This window comes from Castor canadensis, chromosome 7 (genome assembly GCF_047511655.1).
Source record: "Castor canadensis chromosome 7, mCasCan1.hap1v2, whole genome shotgun sequence".
Taxonomy (NCBI): Eukaryota; Metazoa; Chordata; class Mammalia; order Rodentia; family Castoridae; genus Castor; species Castor canadensis.
Window position 1 is genome coordinate 51,788,017 of NC_133392.1, and position 20,025 is coordinate 51,808,041.

The window sequence follows — 20,025 nt, forward strand, 5'->3', positions numbered from 1 at the left end:
TCACACAAATGACAAAGTTGGGAGTGACATCAACAGGCTGACTTCAGGACAAATGACCTTAAGTTCTGTGCACTCTGCCTCCTTGGTTGCCCCTTGCTGATCATCAGGATTATGAGGACAGACCCTTTGGAGTAATTCACTCATTCAAACTGATCTTGGCAGCTGAAAATTTGCGCTCAAAATATATCCTTGAATAACTGTGTTCCTATAAAGCCAATGTAGAACTGTGGTGCTGAGGGCGAGGGAAGAGAATTCATTACTGAAAATGATCCATTAGGCATTGGATCTCCTGACCCTTGAGACACACCATCTTACCTTGGTGTCCTGTAGTGATAAACCATGGGTATCTGAAATTGCCTGAGGCTTTTATTATAGGTGTACAGTATTTTAACAAAATAATGACTTTGGAAAAAACTACATTCATCATCATCTAGCATTCTATGTCTTTTCATCCCCAAACCTTTTTCTTTCATCAACTAGATTTTTTTTTTTTAGCATCCATACAACTTTTTTAGCAACTATTACTGTATGCCAGACTCTCTTCTAAGCACTGAGGGCATAACAGCAATGAAAGAGATGAACATTTCTTTCCTTGTGGAATTATACTTAATTGTCTAGAGACTTTGAAGATAAACAGTTTTAAAATGTTGAATATTGTACTATACAAGAGGGTAAAATCCTATGGAGAAATAAACAGTGGTTGAATTTTGGGTAGATTTTGAAGGTACATTGATGGTACAAGGTGTGAAAGCAAGAGAAGGGTCATGATTTTTGATCAGTTACTGGAAGAAGTTATTCCTTTACTGAGAGAGACAAGACCATGAGAAGAATAGGAAGGTCATAAGCTTGCTTTAGCATGTAGAGTTGAGATGTCTATCTTGTGGTTTCCTCACAAGCACACCTTGAAACATTTGGGAGATAATCCCAGAAAACACTATAGAGAAATGGAGAAGTGAGACAAATAAGGAAAGTAGTGCAGGAAAGGGTATATGAGCAAGCCAGTTGAAATCATGGACAACTGAGCTCAATCTCAGGGAAACTATAGGAAACAGAACATACCTTAAAATATACTTCCATCCAGTACATAGAGGTCCCTAATGGGTGAACAAGATGGAACACAACCATTAACTTCCATCAGCCACGTAAAATGGTGTTCTTGGTGGGAGTTAACTCAGCCCCATACATTGCCCAAAATAGGCTTTGATTAGATCCAACTAACCAAAAAATAAATAACTAAATAAAAGGTACCTGGCAAAATCATAAGAAATTGGAAGTCACCAAAAGATACAGGAATTGTCACTAGAAGACATCTCCTGACTGAGTTGAGAGTATACCATCTATCTCATTTGGAGAGATGAGGAAGGATCAACCAGGAATCTGAGAAAATGTAGCTAGCAATATAGGAAGAAAAGCAGTAAAGAGGTGTCCTAGATTTGAAGAAGGGTCTTAAAGAGAAAGAGGTGATCAAATGTGTCAAATACTCCTGTCAAGTCAAATAAGATGAAGGCCAACAATTGACTATTGCACCTAGCTATGTAGAAGTCATGTGTGTTCTTGAAAAAGCCATGTTTGGGGAGTACTCTAGGAGTACTTCTGTTCAGAGAGGACTCATGCACAATGCTGTAATCCCAGCACTTGGAAGGGTGAGACCAGAGGATCTCAAGATCAATGTCACCCTGGGCTATATATGTAGACTGTCTCCAAGAAGGAAAAAAGGGGTGGGGGAGGGATTCGCAGGGAAGGCCTGGGGCTCTTACTTAGTGAGTAAGAGCAACTCTGAAAAAATTTAACCACAAAAAATGGATGGACATGAGATAGTAGTTGGGGAAAAATGGGATAAACTTTTTTTTGTTTTGTTTTTAAGAAACAAAAACTTACATGTGAGATACTATCCACTAAGAAGAAAAAAATGACAGCAGAAAGTGAAGGAAAAAATGCTGGAGTGGTGTCCTAGAGTGGGCAGGTGAGTTCTGTGGACACTTTGACCTTAGTTAGGAAGACACCCAGAAGACAAAGAACAAGTAGCAGGTGAATAGATGTGGTGGCAGGGCCTCACCAGAATGGCCAACAGCTGGTTCTCCAGTTGACAATTTCCCTCAGCATAACCTTGGGAATCCTCCATTGCCAAGATGAAATGTTTCCTCTCTGATGACCATTAATATTGCTCTGAGGTAGCCATTTCCAGCTTCTTAGCTCAGTTCCCCACACACAATAAGGAAATAACCTCTCTGCTTCTCCTGTCTTCCTTCAATTATTGCCTCATGTCTCTGTTCATCTTTATGGTTAATTTTTTCAAAGAGTTGCTCTCACTCTGACTCCAAGCCTCTTTTCTGTTTCCCTTATGAGTCTTTCCCAAAATTTTATTTTAAAACTAAAATTATTGCTCAAATTCTCTCATTTTGCATCTCTCTTTCACAATGACAGATTTACTTTATTGGGTCCTCATTAATTTATTGATTTTTCTATCTGGAGGAACATAGGTGAAGGTGTTCTTACTCTCGCATACAAGCATTGTCTCATTTCTCTTGTGTCTAATATTACATCTCACCCGTCTCCTTTTAGTCACAGACAGGGTTCCCCTGGAAGTGTTCTCTGACTACCAATGCCACCCGCTGTCTCACAATCAGCCAAATTGCACAGCCACCTTGCCTCTCAGTTACCCTCCTACAGATGTTGTTCAGCTGTTTGATGACTAGATAGATACAAATTACCTCTCTAGTTTTCCTTTCTTAAAAACTAAGCTTCACAGGCAGTGGTGGTACATGCCTGTATTTCCAGACTCTGGTGGCAGAGGCAGGAGAATGACGAGTTCCTGGGCTACACAAGAAGATCCAGTCTCAAAAGAAGAAAGTAAATGTCATGAAGGCAGGGATTGGCATTGAAGAAGCCAATGAGATGCTCACTTTTATCTGAGCAAGTGGCTTTGATTGAAATATCTACAGTTGGGATGGGAGAAGGGGAGGAGCCTTATCAACTGATTCAATTGCAGCCTCAGTGGAGTCTGAGTTGTCAATCATGATCACTCAAGTTTACTTCTATTCTTTAGTAGGTTCTGTCTGGCTGCTGGGCTGCGGATACTCTAGCCATACAATAGGTTTATTAAGTAAATATTTAAGGAGCTTGTCCTTTCTTTTTGGACAGAGAGGAGCAAATAATGATCTCTTAGGTTAGGATAACATGCTCTTTTTTTGTTGTTGTTTTTTCTTTCTAAGCAGAATAGATACAATACATGTTAGTGTATACATTTAGAACAGTGGGATGGTTGGTAAATACTGCCTTATACAAAAACACTTTTTTTTGCACTGACTCCCAGATTCCACTGAGTTTTTTTCTCTTTATATTGAAGTAAAATAGTTCATAAAAGTTACATAAACTTCTAGATCCAAAATCTTTGTCTGCTTTAGTGGTCCATAAAAGAATATGGGTAAGGACACAGGAGTGTGCTGGGAATTCTTAGAGGTAAAAGAAAGACTCCAATGTTGTGTTGCCTTAACAACAGACTCCTGACTCTCCTATGCTATCCACATTGCTTCTGCTTGATGTCATCTTAGCATCATAGGATAAAGGCTAACAGATCCACCTGGCTCTAGGGCTCCCCAACCTGTGGGTTGTGAAAATTTACTGGTCAGATTTTCAAAATACTGATTCTCTAGAACCACCCCTTGAGTGTTCTGACTTAGTGGATGTAGTGAATTTATTTTAAGGCATTTCGTTGTTTTTGCAGCCCAGGTTGGCATTGAACTTTCCATCCTCCTGCCTCAGTCTTCCAAGTGCTGGGATTATAGGCATGTACGATTGGCTTATTTCAAGGCATTTTAAAAAGGAAGCTGATGCCTCAGCCATGTTTACAAACTACTGCTTCAGAATCTAAAATTTCAGTGTAAACTGAAAGTTGGTGAATTTGGCTCCATTTTTAAACATACTTGGGTTGATCACCAATTAAACTCTTCAATGAACATTTTCTGTGAAAAGAATCCTTTCTAAAAGGTTTGCAATCATCTTCAAATTTGTTTAACCTACTCAAATCTAGGCATGATTCTAGACATAATGTAGATGTTTCCAAGACAGGAAAGGGAAGTCTGTATGTGGTGATGCTTCTGAGAGAACAAGTGAAATGGTGTAAGCCAACACAATAAATGAAAATCACAGAGACACTGAACTCTTTACATGGATTCTATAGAATCATGTAGGCTCATGAAATCAGCTATATAATAGTGTCAATTTTATAATTTTGGGGGGAGGTGGTGCTGGAGTTTGAACTCAGGACCTTATGCTTGCTAGGCAGGTGCTCGTACTACTTAAGCCACTCTGCCAGTCCCCAGTTTTAAATGAGTTAATGATGGAATTAAAAGTGTTACTGCCAGTTGGGTGCTGGTGTCTCAAACCTGTAATCCTAGCTATTCAGGAGGCAGAGATCAGGATGATTGCAGTTCTAAAGCAGCCTGGGCAAATACTTTGTGAGACCCTATCTCAAAAAAACCCAACACAAAAAAGGGCTGGTGGAGTGGCTGAAGTGGTAGAGCATCTGCCTAGCAAGTATGAGGTCCTGAGTTCAAACCTCAGTAATGCCAAAAAAATGTTACTTCTAAAGACATTAAAGACCAGTAAATGTTCATTGTATCTTTATTTATAATGAGGGACAATTAGAACCAATGCCTAATAACACAGTAGTGGTTAAATAAAAGGACCATATCCTTAGGATAGAGTGCAGGAATTAAATTGATATTTATGAAAATATTAAATGTTATAAAATGCTTATAATGTAATATTAAGTAAAAACACAAGGTTGAATTATTTTTGCAAATCCATTTCTATAGACATTACACACAGAAACCAAGTAAAAGACTAGGAAAAAAAAAACCACTCCAAAATGAAACACTGGTTCTGTCTGGTTAGTGGATTAACAGATTACTTACTTTTAAGTTTCCACAATGAAAATGTTTAATTCTTGTGACTTTTTAAAAAGTTAAGATGTAAATAAAGTGAAGGAAAACTCTACCATGAAGTCAAACCAGAGTCATTAAAAATAAACAGAAGAACAGGCTGTCATTGTAGCCAACTCGCCTGTCATTGGTCAGCCTTCCTTGCAGCTCAGAAATCTTTCTGCTCATCCCTTTTCCACTGTGAACCTAAATGATTAGTTCTTTTGATAAACACAGCCTGTTCTCCAGTTAAAATATGTTAATAAGGCAAATTAATTTTTCTAGATTAAAAAAATAAAGCACTCATTTTAAAATAGAGCATACTAATTTATTACAAGTTGCAATTGATTACAACTGAAGACATGACTTCATTCACAAATGAATATTAAATACAACCTACCACTGCAGAGAAACCATTATAAAAAGAAGGTGGTAGGTGGTTCATTCTTTCCTTTACCTCAGGGAGGTCACTACCTTTTTATTAAAAAAGAAAACAACCAAAAAAACCCCCTACAGATCTAGTCTTAGTAACTCATTTGAACAACTCACATCAGGAAATGTATCCATGTGGGTAACTCAATTTCTTTTTGTTTCTCTTTAAGCTCATTTTCTATTGTGCTAAACTCAGCACACATGCACATCAGTTAGCTACCATTCTCCTCATGATTAAAACTAATTAAGAACCCCCCCACAAGTACATGCAAATGAGCATGTTTCCTTAATGTTCTGGTTTAAAATGGAGAAAAGCCTAAATTAGAAGCGATTCCCAGCTCTATTCAGAATGATATTTCCTGTTGAAAATATATGCAGCTTAATTACGTGCAAAATATTTCAATACAATGTGGATGGAAAATGGGACACAGTTTCCCCTTTAAAAGCTCCTCTTAAATCAAGTTCATATTCACCTAAGGCAAGTGTGACTTTCGCTAGGACTGAGTGTGGAGGTGTTGGCTTCATTGTTGTCATGTTAGCACCAATCACATATTCCTCTTACTGTTGGAATATTTACTAATTTCTGCCTGTTGTAACCCTTTGTAGTGATCTAACAGTTGGCCTAGCAAGAGGGACGCATGGAGGGGGAACAGCAGGGAGAGGCAAGGCTGCTTTAAAGTGGCAACTGTCAGTGTTGCCACATTTGCTTGGCAGCAGCTGCAGAGGGAGAAGAGAAACAATACAGCACACTGCAGGAAAGGCCAAAAATAAATGTCTAAATGAAAGCATCCCATTTGAAATTCCAAGCCATATTAAACAAAGGCCTCAGTATATTTTGATAATTGTCTCCTGTGACAAGTCCAAGGCTTTGGCTCTAGGCTGCCTCTGGGGGGGTTCAGTGATGTGGTTTAACTTTGACCATTCCTTGGATAAGGGCTTTAAGCTGGTATCAGAGAGATCACTGGACTGTGAAAAGTGATTACAGCACAAAGAGAGTGGATCTGTTGGGAGGATTACTAGAAATAAGAATAAATCATGCCATCCCCGGGTTATAACATTGAGCAAATTTTAGACTAATTTTGTAGGATGTATTTAAAGTGTGTGTACACATATATATCCTTTTTGGGAGGTGAAGTGTAAAAACTTACTTTATAGATTTAAAAAAAAAAAGTCTATGATCTTTTAATTCTGATAAAGAACTTTAAAATGGGACAAAAGGATATCTATCTAATATCCTTAAATGTCTATCATGATTTTTTTTATTTCTTTTATTCATATGTGCATACAATGTTTGGGTCATTTCTTCCCCCTTCCCCAACCCCCTCCCTTTCCTCCATCCCCTCCCTCTCCCCACCTACCCCCTTGCTACCAGGCAGAAACTCTATCATGTTTTTTTTTTTTTTTCTATCATGGTTTTTAAAGTAAATTTTCTTTTCTATGGAAAGGGCATTAACCAAAATACACATATTTTGAATGTACACAGTATTCTGGATCTTGGATACTATTTAATCTCTATATTATTCTTCTGTTCATTTCTATCAACTGTTACCAGAGATGTATACATGTATTGCTTTGTTATGTTTTACTTCCTTACTAGGTACTCTCAGTATTTTCAACAGGGAGAAATTAACACTAAACTATAAAAGGTTAAAAATCCTCAGGTGACAGCAATTGAGATAATTTCTATTAGTATTCATAGCTCTTACACAATGTTTGCAGTCTTGGATATATTGGGTACTAATTATTCTGTATTTTGTCACCTAATGAAGTTTTTTTTTTTTTGCCAGCACTTACAACAATTAACAGGGGCTTCATGTATTTATAGTTCAACCAAATAATTTATAATTTATTTAATCTGAAACTGAAAATTTGTTTTTGGTGAAAATATTTCCTGTGATTCAGAATGCTCTATACTAAGAGCATCCAAAAACCCACTGTAATCCTTCCCTTGGCCTTGCACTTCATAAACTATTTACTACCACAGTTACAAGTTTCATTTTTAGCAATGCCATCTCCCCTTACTTCATTAGCTGTATGCCTGTCAGAGAAGTTCCACACATATAATAATGTATCCAAGCTAGAGGTAGGGTAGCTGGAAAGGTCCACCTGTGTTTCCTTGGGAAGTTTTGTCATTTGTTCAAAGGTGTTGGGAGGTGTAAAGGAAAGACCAGACCTGATAACTTTGCAGGAAGTTTTAATGTAACATGGTGGATGTGTGAAGTCTTTTATGATTGCAGTAAGATCTTTATCCCACTTACCTAAGGAAAATGAGAAATGCTTCCTCCTAAAATTGAGAACAGAAGCCAAGGACAGTCTCCTTCTAGAATCAAGACATCTATGCTTTCCAGGCATAGAAATAATAACCAGGACTTGAGTTTTTAACTTATTAACTTTAACTCCACAGGCCACATTCAAGAGATTCATGAACTTCCAACCTATTAGGTGTTATTGTACATATGGAGTGAGAGGGCCAGTATAGCTCTCAGATTTTCAGAGGTTTGAAATACTGGCTTTATATGACATTAAATTGCTATTATTAATGTCAGTTTCAAAGAGTCACTTGGATTTTTATTAAGATCCTGGGGATTTTACAGGATTTATGACAACTTAAGCTATTTTGAGAAATAGAACCTTGGGAAAGGTAAGCATGTGTTAGGGTGATTAAGAAAAAGAGCATGACACAGGGTACAGAATGTCTCCCATGTTAGCTGGTGGGCGAGCGGGAGAGGGAAGAGACCCTGGGGAGCCAGGAGGGAGAATGAGGTTGTGGGTACTGGGGGAAGTGATGGCTATAAATAAGTCTTAAAGACACATTTGAGGCCAGGCATGGTAGCTCAAGCCTATAATGTCAACCACTTAGGGTGTAGAGATAAGAATCACCTCATAGTTCCAGGTCAATGTATGCCAGGGGAAAGTCAGTGAGATCCCCAGCTCAATCAAGTCAGGTGTAGTGATGCACACCTGTGCTCCAGCTAAGCAGGAAGCATAGGTAAGAATATGGCTGTCTGAGGCTGGTCCCAGGCAAAAAATGTGACATCCTATTTGAAAAATATCTAAAGCAAAAAAAAAGGGCTGGGGGTACAGCTCAAGTGACAGAGCACATTCCTAGAAAGTGTGACACCTGAGTTAAAACCCTAGAACTACCTAAAGAAAAGAGAAAAAAAAGCCAAGACAAATTTGCTTACTTCTCATTCTTTCAGCAACTCAAAAATTAGGTGTTTTTCCCCCAAAGGAATAATGCTAGTGTGGGATATAACCGTAAATAATTTCTGTGCAGTGGAGGGAGCGAAAATTGTTCTCTTCCAGAAAATCTACAAAATTCCATCCCCATGTGAATGAAACAAACCAGGCTTGGCCCATTCCTGTGGTATGGCAGAGTGACTGGAGACACTGCCCACCTGATTTTCATCCCTTATATAGAATAGGAAATGAGGACAAAGCACTGAGCTATGTAAATACCAGCTACAAAGACAGTTCTTGAAACCTGGAATTTTGAGTAACTCCAGATGGAGTGATTAGATCAGAATTTTAATGATTCAAAAGCTGACTCATAGAAAATGAACAGGTATAAGAGGACATATCCATATCATCACCATCATTTGTTGAGGTTAAGAGTTTATGTGATCTGTACATTTTAATTCATCTCATCCTTATTACAACTCTACTCAGTAGGTTCTATCACTGTGTCTGATTTACAAGGGAAGCAGACAAAGCAGGAAGAGGCACAGATACCTGCCCAAAGTTGCACAGTTATCTCTAGGTGGCTGAGATAGAGTGGCAACTCAAGGTGGGTCACTGAAGGCACAGAACTAGAATTTTTTTTAAGGAGCAATAAGTGTTAAGTGCCAACTGTGGCAGAAGAGTCCAGTCAGAAAAAAACCCATAAGATTTTTTTTGGCTTTTGAAGTTGGTGATCACTCATGCTTCATTGAGAGTATTTTTAACACAGTTGGGGCAGGGATGGGGGGACAGGCAAGTCACATTGGAGAAGAGTAAGGAAATAAGTCTGTGATTAAGTGTACTCCTCCACCCCCCCCCCAAAAATGGGGCAAAAACAAAGAGGCATTGGATAGGGATCCTGAGCAACCAATGCATTATTTGGGTTGGGTGGGAAGTAAGCATATTTTCTGGAGTATGTTTAAGGCCTTGACAAGGAGAGAAATTTAAAATGCATGAGTAAATAAGGGAAAGAGACAAAAATCTGGATTTCTTTCTTACCATGCATCCTCAATTCAATGAATCATAGCAATGATTGGTCACAATGGAGACATAAGAACTGTAAGATCATGAACTGTAAGATCAGTGTGTCATCCTTCCAAAGCATTTTCCTCAAGGAATGTATTTCCTCTTGCCAAGGAACAGTCAAGTGCTGTGAAATGACATTTTGGTTCATGATGGAACCCATATATGATGTAGTCCCTTAAGATTTTCTTACCTGGTGACACCCTTGCCATCTTAGCTTATGTAATTGCACTCTGTGATGTTCACGCAGCAAAGCAATGACTTAATGATGCATTTCTTAGAACACAGTCCCTCAAGTGAGTCCTGACAATATTGCCAAATTGGTGATAATACTTATTTCTGGTTTGGTGGGATTTGGAGAGATTTTTCTATTTTTCTATTGTGCTTTACTTCATTTGTTTTGCTTATGTTCACTTTCTAAAGTGAGTATACATTTTAAGTGGAAAAGTATCTATCATGGTTTATTAGTAAAGAAGTTAAAAAAGCGTTTTGCTTAAGGCAGCTATGAATGAAAAGCTGCACATCTGCTGATATCAGCCAATGTTTGTGACCCCATAATTCATGCCTGCCGCTGTTTGGGAACTGTGTGAGAGCACAACTGCAGCACAGTGTCCAGCGTGGTAACATTACTCTGCCATGCCTCTTTCAGTGCCTTCATAGGCAGGGGGAGGAGAGGTGGCAGCTGAGCAAAGAGCAGGCTCTGGAGCCCCAGGTCCCTGTCTCTTGATTTTCAGGATATTCAGGGCTGTCATCAGCAGAAAGCTTCTAGACCCAGGTACAAAGGACCAAAAGCTGCAGCAGGGGTTCTCAGGGAAGGACACTGGGCACTTGTGGGGACACAGAGATGATTTGTGTGAGCTGGACTTTCCCTTGAAGATGAAATGATAAGACAACAATGAACCTTAGAGTCCTTAAGTCTAGCTTATCAAATAAAATACAAAATGGTCATACCCAAGCTTTTCATATTCTCTCCTACTACCCATGGTATTCTAACTCTTTTGTCTAGTCTTTTCTTTGTCACCCCCATCTTGTTCCATTCTGTTTTCTGAGCCCTCTATCCTTGTCCAACCCTACAATCAATCTAAATTCTACTTTTTGGACACAACCCTTTTTGTTTTCCTCCAAACATTGCATTTCCCACCATTTCCTTTCTTTCTTCAGGCCCAGGATTCCTACTTCCAATCACAGCATTTTTATTTATCAGGCTCCCACTAAATATATCCCTCTTGGAATTCTGGGCCTCCCCTCTGACTCCACAATCTCTTTGGCTTTTCCCTAGTTTGACGTCTTTGTCTGTTCCCCTTCACTCTCAGTGACATCCCTGTTTTCTCATATCAAGCAAGTGAGATGCTCCCTCAAAACAACTGCGCCTGACAGTTCCACAGCTGCCTGTTGATCCCCTAATATGTCCCACGTATGCTAAGGAATATCGAAAATGAATAAAGCATGCTATTCCCTGCCTTCTCAGAGTCTGTATTTAAGTTAACAAAGAATTCTCATGCCTCGTGGTGACTGCTATCACAGAAGTAAATATTCTTAGAGTGATGAATTTGCTAAGAACAGATGGTACCAACTGACCAATAAAACAACACTGAGTCAATTTGATCATTTGATTTTACACTTGACTTTCCATATAACATTTTGTCTAGCCCCCTCTCTTAACTTCAGCCCTATAGTTTAAAAATATATGTATTGCTGCTTTTGTGAGCTATCAGAAAGAAGCCTGAGGCCTGACCTCTTTCGCCTATACTGACAGCCATATACCTGTGCTCCTGTTTCTCTATCTCTGATTTCTTCCGAATTTTGGGTTCAACTTCTCTGTATGTGGAGGTTTAGTACAGTATGAAATAGAGTATGGGCTGACTTAAAGTACAATCAAACAAAGGATAGCTAGAGTAAACACCCATCCTTCCAGGAGACAAAACCATTCACAGGTGAATTCAGTACTTTAGCAGTACTTCGACCAGTGGTTCTCAAATATTAGTGTGTATCACCAGGAGGGCTTGCTTAAAAAACACAGGTGGCTGATCCCACCTACTGAGGTTCTGATTCAGTATGGGTGGATTGGGGCCTAAGAATGTGTGCATTTCTAGCAACTTCTAAAATGCTGCTGCTTTAAGGACAATTATAGAACTGATATTGAAAGAACAGTATGCAATATATGAACTCATTTCTCAAATTGGAGAGAATAGGATCTCTTATTCTGTTTTGAAAATGTTTTGAAATGTCCATGACATCAAAGCATACCTGTGATGTGTCAAACATGGACCAAGAAATGGGAACACAAGGGTGCGTGTAATTTTGCCTGTCCTTAGCCCTTGGGGTGGGGCTCTATTGCCACTCCAATTTTCATATGGCAATTTATATGGTAAAGGAGACAAGGATAAATGTTCTCCATCCTTGTGTTTTCTTTCTTTCCTTCTTTCCTTTTTTTTTTAAGACAGTCTCACTATGTACCCCAGAATGTCTTTGAACTCTTGATCCTTCTCCCTCAGCCTTCCAAATGCTGGAATTACCTAAGTACACCACAACACACAGCCCCATCCTTTGATAAAATCTTAATTTTCTAAATAAATCCCTATAACAGGTTTGGTCTAAGAAAAATTCTTCCTAGAATTTCTTCTCCATAGATGCTTAATGCAGAAAAATTTTACTTACTTGAAGGTTTTGTTTGCTTGTTTGTTTCCCAGTAAATGGGAGCCATCTTTGAGTCTGGAAGCTACCATATGCAGAGGAAACTCTAGAGATAGTTGGTGAATTTTTAAAGACAGAATTAGTACAGACCCCAAGATCAGAGTCAAAGAGAATGTGTGCTTATTTCTTTTCTTTTTCAGTACCAAAATAGCTTTGTGTTTATTTGCTAGGAAAAAAATTTCTAGCATGATTAAAAGGTTCAGACATTAAGTGGTACATTTTCAAAGTGCTGCATAGCTGCACTTCCATTAACATCTGTGGGAGTTTAATCCTCCGCAATGCTATCAAAATGTAATCTACTCAGAGGCCAAGAATATTTCTGGATTGTGGAATAAAATGAAAACATTAGCAGAGAGATAAAACATCAGTGAGACTTCTTAGAATCCTATAATTCTCAGGAAAGAATTCTCACTACCTGCACATGTTAGTGGGAATTCCATAGCAGACACACCTAGTTATAAACATGTCACATGTACACTTATTTGGCCATAATTATCTCACATGGTCTTTGAGTCACTTCTCCCTGTCATTTAAAAATAGAACAGACATTTCATCTGGACTGAGCAGACTGTATGTGTTAATAAAAGAAAAGTGAAATAGACCTGTATTTATATTCCAGTTATCACTCGAGGGCCACAGGCCTTTCAGCAAAGAGCAGGACATTTTCTTTCCAAAGATGCAAAACAATATTTATCATATGCATTTTTTTGAAAGTACAAAATGAAATAATAAAACCAGAGTAGATCTTCTGACTTGTACAGAGAACTTTCTCCTTCCAGGACAACTTTCAGGCTTTTGAGAACCGGGAACACAAGTGCTAGTAGAAGTAAAAATACTAGGGATTCAGGTGTGGTAATAGCAATAGCAGTAAAAATACTAGCAATTTATGATGTGCTTAGAGCTTACCAGACTGCTGATGACAAATACAATTTCCCTGAAAACTGGTAAGAATTGTGCCTTGCTCTAGAAAATGTACTAATGACTGTATGTCTCTTTAATGATGGGGGGTGGGTGATGCTCACCTGGAAATGTGCAATGCATAAACTGTGCAAGAGCACGCTGCAGTTGGGGTAAGCATTTTGCATGTGCTTTTTCATCTAATTCTCACAAATAAGTCTATGTGGAGGTACTGTTACCTCTTTTACATATCAGGGAAGAGGCCATAGACAGAATATGAAAAATGGAAGCAATACTAAGCAATTAGCATAAACCAAACATGTAATCTGTGTTCTAAGCACTTCATGTGCAGAACTGCATTTAGAAAACTGAATATTAGACAGACTAAGCTGCTCATCAAAGTTTTCAAAACAAGCATGACAGACCTGGAGCTTAAATCCAAGATTATCAGATAGAGAGCAGCAACTCTGCACTATTATTCTCTACTGTTTTTTATCCCTTCTCCCATCTACTCCAAGCCGCTGTTACCAGATCTCTTCCTTAGTCATTGATGATGCTTCTGAAAGTCCTGACCTTTCTTCTCTCTCCAGCCTGGATGTGTGCCGCTCAGCTTTCGCTGGTATTATTAAGCAACTGGGATATTCTGATTCCTTGGGAATGTGGAAAAGACCCATGGACACCAGTGGGAAGGGTTTTTAAAATGCAAATTTATTCATCTCATGATTACCCATGTTCTGCTCTATGACAGCTCATATATCTTTTGGCTTATATTGGTTGCTGCTTCTACTATTCCCATAATTTTGCATTCATGGCTTGTCTCCTGATCAAGTTTCCAAGGGTAAAAATCAGGTTTTATGTATCTTTGTATTCCTCCCAGAATCTACCTGTTAGGATTCATCATTAGTTAAGACTGGACAATATCAGAGGTTCCACTCAATAACCTAAGCATCATAATTTATTCAGAGAATTCCAAAAGAAAATAATTTCTGGTTCTGTAACAGGGCATGCATCTAGTTGCAATGTATGTACTTATGCGTGCCCAGCTTTTCCAATTAAAAAGTGGATATTTTATAAGAAGAGGGATCATGCCTTGCTCTTTTTTGTGTTCTGTGCATGGCATAGTGCTTTATACAGAGTAGGCACACAGTCTTTGAATGAATGGTTACAAAAAATATATTTAATCAAAGAAAACAGGAAGTGCTAATTTTATATTTAAAATAGGTACACTTTGGGGTTTTTGGCATTACTGTGGTTTGAACTCAGAGCCTTGCATTTGCTAGGCAGGAGCTCTAATGCTTAAACCACACTCCCAGCCCTCTAGACTGGATTTTGTGTCTCATGATTGGTTTAATCCACAGAAGGCACAGCTTTCATGTTATTGTGTCAGCTTCTAGGTATTGTGCTCATTTTTATGAAAAAGTCTCAAAGGTGGTTTACCTGGGGTATCTCTTAGAAATGTGAATTATTTCACTTCTGTCTAGTAAATATGAGAAGAAGTGGGGCATGGAATAGGAAGAAACCAATTTATAGCATATATTAGAAGATTCATATTTTGTTAATTATCTATCTATAGTCGGTGTTCATTTACTCTGCTTCCCTACATTTCGTAGTATGTTACAATAAGACAAGGCCTTTGTCTTCAAGAATTGTGTTTGGGCTGGGAATGGCTCAGTGGTAGAGTGCTTGTCTAGCGTGTGTGAGGCCTCGGGTTTGATCCCTAGTGCTAGGAAACAAAGGCATATTTTATTCTTAGGAAATATGAAGCAGGTTGTCATCCAATGTTCTGCTAGATTACGGTATTGCAAAAACAGTTCTATCCGAAATAACCCTTCTTGTTAGAGAAGGTAAGATACCGAATCGTGAATCTTAAGAACTGGGAATCATTTTAGGGTTTTTTTCTCATTATGAAATGAATTCATTTTTGTATTAGATGACTCTGCTTTTCAGAAAGAAAATAGCTTTGGAGAGTTAGGTCAGTTAAGGTCACTGTTTCTATGGTCATTTAGAAAAAAACCAAACACAGATCATAATCATATTATCTGGTAAAAGACAATTAGTGAACTTATGCTCAGACAGAGGCAAACAGTGTCACAGTCCTCCACTACATTATGGAGCCACACACAGAAGCTAATATGGTAACTGAGGAGAAAGGTACTTAGGTCCAACAGGTCAGGGCTAGCATCTCAGTGAGCAGTTTCTAAGTCTAAACATTGAACCTGACAAGTTAGGTAATAGGCTGGACACAGAATCTAGGCAGAAGTGAGATCATCTGGATCTAAGAACCTACAGATCCCATTCAGCAGCACTTTCCAAGTATGTTCTTCATAAGACAAAGTCTGGGAGATGTCTTGTGAAAAAGAGGTTCTCTGGCCCAGTATCCTTGGGAAATGCTATATACCAACTCATCTCTTGAAGATTAATAGCATTCATTAGAAAGAGAGACTTATGTATTTCCCAAACTCACTTTGCCACATTTTCCCTTAATAGCTACAGAAAAACACTTTGGGAAATTCCATTATGGGACAATGTAAGAGTGGACAAGCCCAGGCAAGCAATCACAGACAGGAGGACACACACTGGTGGGTGAGACATTGAGTCAAAGATCAATCATATCCCTCCATTCAATGGTGAATATTAATATAGTCACTCTATTGCAAGTACTATTTCCAATTTTCAGAAGCAATGTCTAAACAAATTATCAAATAACTTATCATAGTAAATTTAAAAAAATCAAAAATCTAAAATTTGTGGTTTATCCAGAAGAGAAAGGAAGGAAAGAAATGGGGGAAGAAATGGATGTCAATTTCCTCACTCTAGATAGTACTGTCTAAATCCAGTGAGTGAAGAGTAAGAAATTTAAAGTTATAAAGGTAATTTCTGAAAGAACAAAAAAATAAAAAGTGTAAAGGATAAATGATTGGAAGAAGGCAGGCGAAAGGAGAGTATCAATAAGCACAATCTCATCTCTTAAAAAAGGGAACAATAAATATTTCTTGCAGATGATTCATAAAGAGTGTACTTTCGAGTTGGGAAGAGCTACCAGCAGTACATCTAAAAACAGAAATGATTTTAAATGGTTCCTCTGAATGGTGGTAATGGAGGTAGACCCGTGGAGTACTTTCCTCTAAAATTCAAAATTGGATTTTATATATAGTCACAAAAAAAGGAATGGCAGTGAGATGCAGTTGTAATCTGTATTTCTAAATACAGATGATGTTCCCAGATGATGCTGATGTGGCTAGTTCAGGGACCATATTTTAAGAACCCTTGTGCTAGGGTAAGCACCAGTTCTGAAAACCCCCACACCTGGGTCTGTAATTTTTGGGGTGGTTGCTGAATCTGTGAAAGGGCAGAGTTAAAGGCAGATCTCATAACCACTTAGTGAACTCTCCTTGATGGCCATTGCCCTTTCTACCTAAATCTGCTGCTTCCTATATCCAAATAAAGCAGGTAACAAATAGGAAGAATGCTCTGACAGTCATCCACATACTGATTTCAGGTGTTTAATATCATGTCTACAGTTCACATTCCATGTGGAAATCCAGACAACTGTCACCTAGAAAGATATTCCTGTGGGTGTAGAATATTGAAGGATAAAAACTGAAAGAAAGATTAAGCCAGATTGCTCAATGCCAAATGTGTTCCAAGAACACTAGATTCCATGGGAGGTTGAGGAACACAGATGAACAGCAAAAACAGTGCAAAGAATAAGTGTTCTGCATCCCTGTGGGATCCATGTGCAGGAAACGCACAGAATGCTTCGCTCAAGTGTTGTCACTAACCACCCCCTGAAAATATTTTCACCTTTTATTGTTGGTACTATGTAGAGAACTTCAAAACTCTTTAAAAAATTTTTAATCACAAATATACAGCTGCAACATTTTCCCCAAGATTTCATTAAGCTCGTATAAGGTTGAAAATGTTAAGAAACAGCTACCAGTGAGAGGTAATTCATTCCTCCTTATTTTATAGCCACAAAAGAACCTGCAGATACATGCAACTAATCTAACATACTGTGTGATCTATAAATTCAAATGAAATATTTGGTTAGCTTGAAAACACAGAAGGGATTTAACAAAGTAGCCTGCTAGTAGGGTTGTTTTACCCCCTTGCTGCACAACACTCAAAATACTGAATCAGCAGACAATGCTGTGAAACAATGTCTAATTAAGTATGCTGTATGTGTTCCTATGTCTCAATCAAGCATTAAATTAGATTCACAGTGCTTTTTATTTTAGCACTACAGAAGCAAAAAGCTAGCATTCTCAACAATAAGGGAGTAGAATATCATCCCAGCAAATTTATCATTTTGATGTTACTCATTCTAGCTTTTTTCATTAATGTGTGTTGGCATACCATGTTCCTAATTTATGTATTTTCCAGTAATTGATTTTATTGGCCATTTGAATTACTTGCTACCAATATTTTGATAGTATTATAAGAATTTTTATACATGTAATTTCTACATGTAAAGTTAAACATGTAATTTTACACATGTGTATGTGTGTGTTTTGTTTGGAATAAAACCCCAGCACTGAGTTTGATAGGCAGGCACTCTACTACTGAGCTATATCCCCAGTCCATCTCAGATTGCTGACAAAAATTCTTGTTCACTTTAAAACCGTCTGCTTCTCACTCCTTTTCTCTAAATTATACTAGACTCAGGACTGATGGGAAGATATTTTTACAAATGTGGACCCTTATTAACTAGCATTTCATTCTACGAGCATAGACTGATTTGGGGAAGATGTCAGGAAGCCCAAAAACTTGTTCAAAAGAATTGTTACTCAAGTAAGCTTAGAAGTTTAGTAGATACTAGAGGTGGCATTTAAAGTCAGTGGAGAAAGGTGGATTATTCATAATGACTGAGTCTAGAATATGTAGCTGTCTAGTAGAAGAAAAAATGATGGTTATTGCTATTTCTACCTATGTCTCTTCCTCACTACTTACACCAAACAAAATTTAGATTTCTTAAAAGTAAAACCAGAAAGGTAGATGAAAACACATTTTTATATTTTAATTGTTTTGAAGCAGGGAATTCTAATTAGGAGTCAAATCCAAAAGTCATAGAGAATACAGTACTTTTGTGTATATAAAAATTTAACACTTCTATTATGGCTCACAAAAAAAAGGGTAAGAAAAGAATAGGAAAGGGCGAGTACAGTGGCACACGCTTCTCATTCCGGCTACTTGGGAGATGGAGTGTGTGTGGGGTGTGGATTGTGGTTCCAGGTCACCTGGGGCACAAAAGTTAGCAAGATTCTACCTTTAAAAATCTGGGCATGGTGGTGTGCCTATTTCTTGGCTACAGAGGAGGCACAGGTAGAAGATCACAGTCCAGGAGGACAGGTGAAAAACCCCTCAAGACCCTATGTGTAAAATAACTAGAGCAAAAGTCACTGAGGGTTTGGCTCAAGTGGTAGAGCTCCTGCCTAGCAAGTGCAAGATCCTAAGTTAAAATCCCAGTACCACCAAAAACAAAACCAAAAATATATGCAACTCACATCCATACAGTACAATAAATTCTTAAAACTTATAAATCTTCAAATACAAAACCAATAAAGTATTTCCTCCAATAAATTTGGAGAGACTAAAATATTGACAATAATCCTCCAGTGTTGAGAATTATAAGAAGGACAAAATCACATATTGCTAGGAGAATGTGTGAATGGCTATACCTATTTGGGGGCAGTTTAGCAATTACTATTGAAATTCGCCTGTACATAACCACTCACATTTTATATATATACACAAATATACATACTAGAAGTACACACACACACACACACACACACAGTCCCCTCCACACATAGGGAAAGCTGTACCTCACGTCTTTTGCCCTTGGCTACAGTAACTAACTTCATTTTAGAGGGTATATAGACTTATTCTACAGGAAAATGCTGATGGGTTGAATTACTTACAGAGAATAGATCTTCTGACCCTTGCTGATCTCACCCTTTATTCAATCACTATTATATCATGTCACTTAGCACTGACATTCTATCTTTTATTGTTTCCTAGTGATTTCATCCATAAGCGTCTTTTAAGCAATTTGAGGCCACCTATTATTTCTTAGTTTTCATCTACTACCTAACGCAGTACTACACACATTGGACACGAAGTCACTGAATGCTTTACACATTAGCAGGTGTTCAAACATCTCATGGATTTAAAGCACAACCACCCATATAGTGTTCATGATTATGAACTATGCACCAAAAGATCCCACGTCTAATCTCTTCTCTTTATTCTGAAAGGGTCTATGTGTGTATTTTTCTAAGGGAATGTGAGCTTGGATAACTCTTTATGCTGAAAAGGCTAATTCCATTACCATGAAAGCATAGGGCAGGTGGAGTTTTCTAAGTTTTGCTTGAGTATCTGCAATTCTGCTTGACTATCAGGCACTTCCTTGGGATTGGATAGCTCAGCTAATTCTCAGAGCATGTGTCTAGAAACTTAAGTCAAATATTAGGACGGGTATTAGTTGTGTGATGTTGGACGAGTCACCTAATATCTCCAAACCTTTGCTCGTTTATCTGTAGAATGAAGATAAGATTATTTTACAGCATTACTGTAAAGATAAAACTAAGTCAATAAATGGTAAGTAAAATAAAATGAATAGATAAGTTCCAGAAACTTAACTATTCTTAACTCCAGAGTTGATACAATTATAAATCAGTTGCTTTTTTGCTTGTTTCACTAGGTCTATTTGTAATTAAAAGAAAAAAAAAAAAGGAAGTATACCCTAAACCAGTGGTTATCACCTTTTTCTATATATCAGAATTTCCTTGTTAAAACACTGACTATTGAAACTCATATCCCTGAGGATTTATAGTTT

The 20,025-nt window shown here is 38.0% G+C and overlaps 1 protein-coding gene across 11 annotated transcripts in view; it reads right to left on the minus strand.

The window, feature by feature from the left end:
• Positions 1 to 20,025, minus strand: part of Ank3 (ankyrin 3) — a 618,024-nt gene that overhangs the window by 256,129 nt on the left and 341,870 nt on the right. The window lies entirely within an intron of this gene.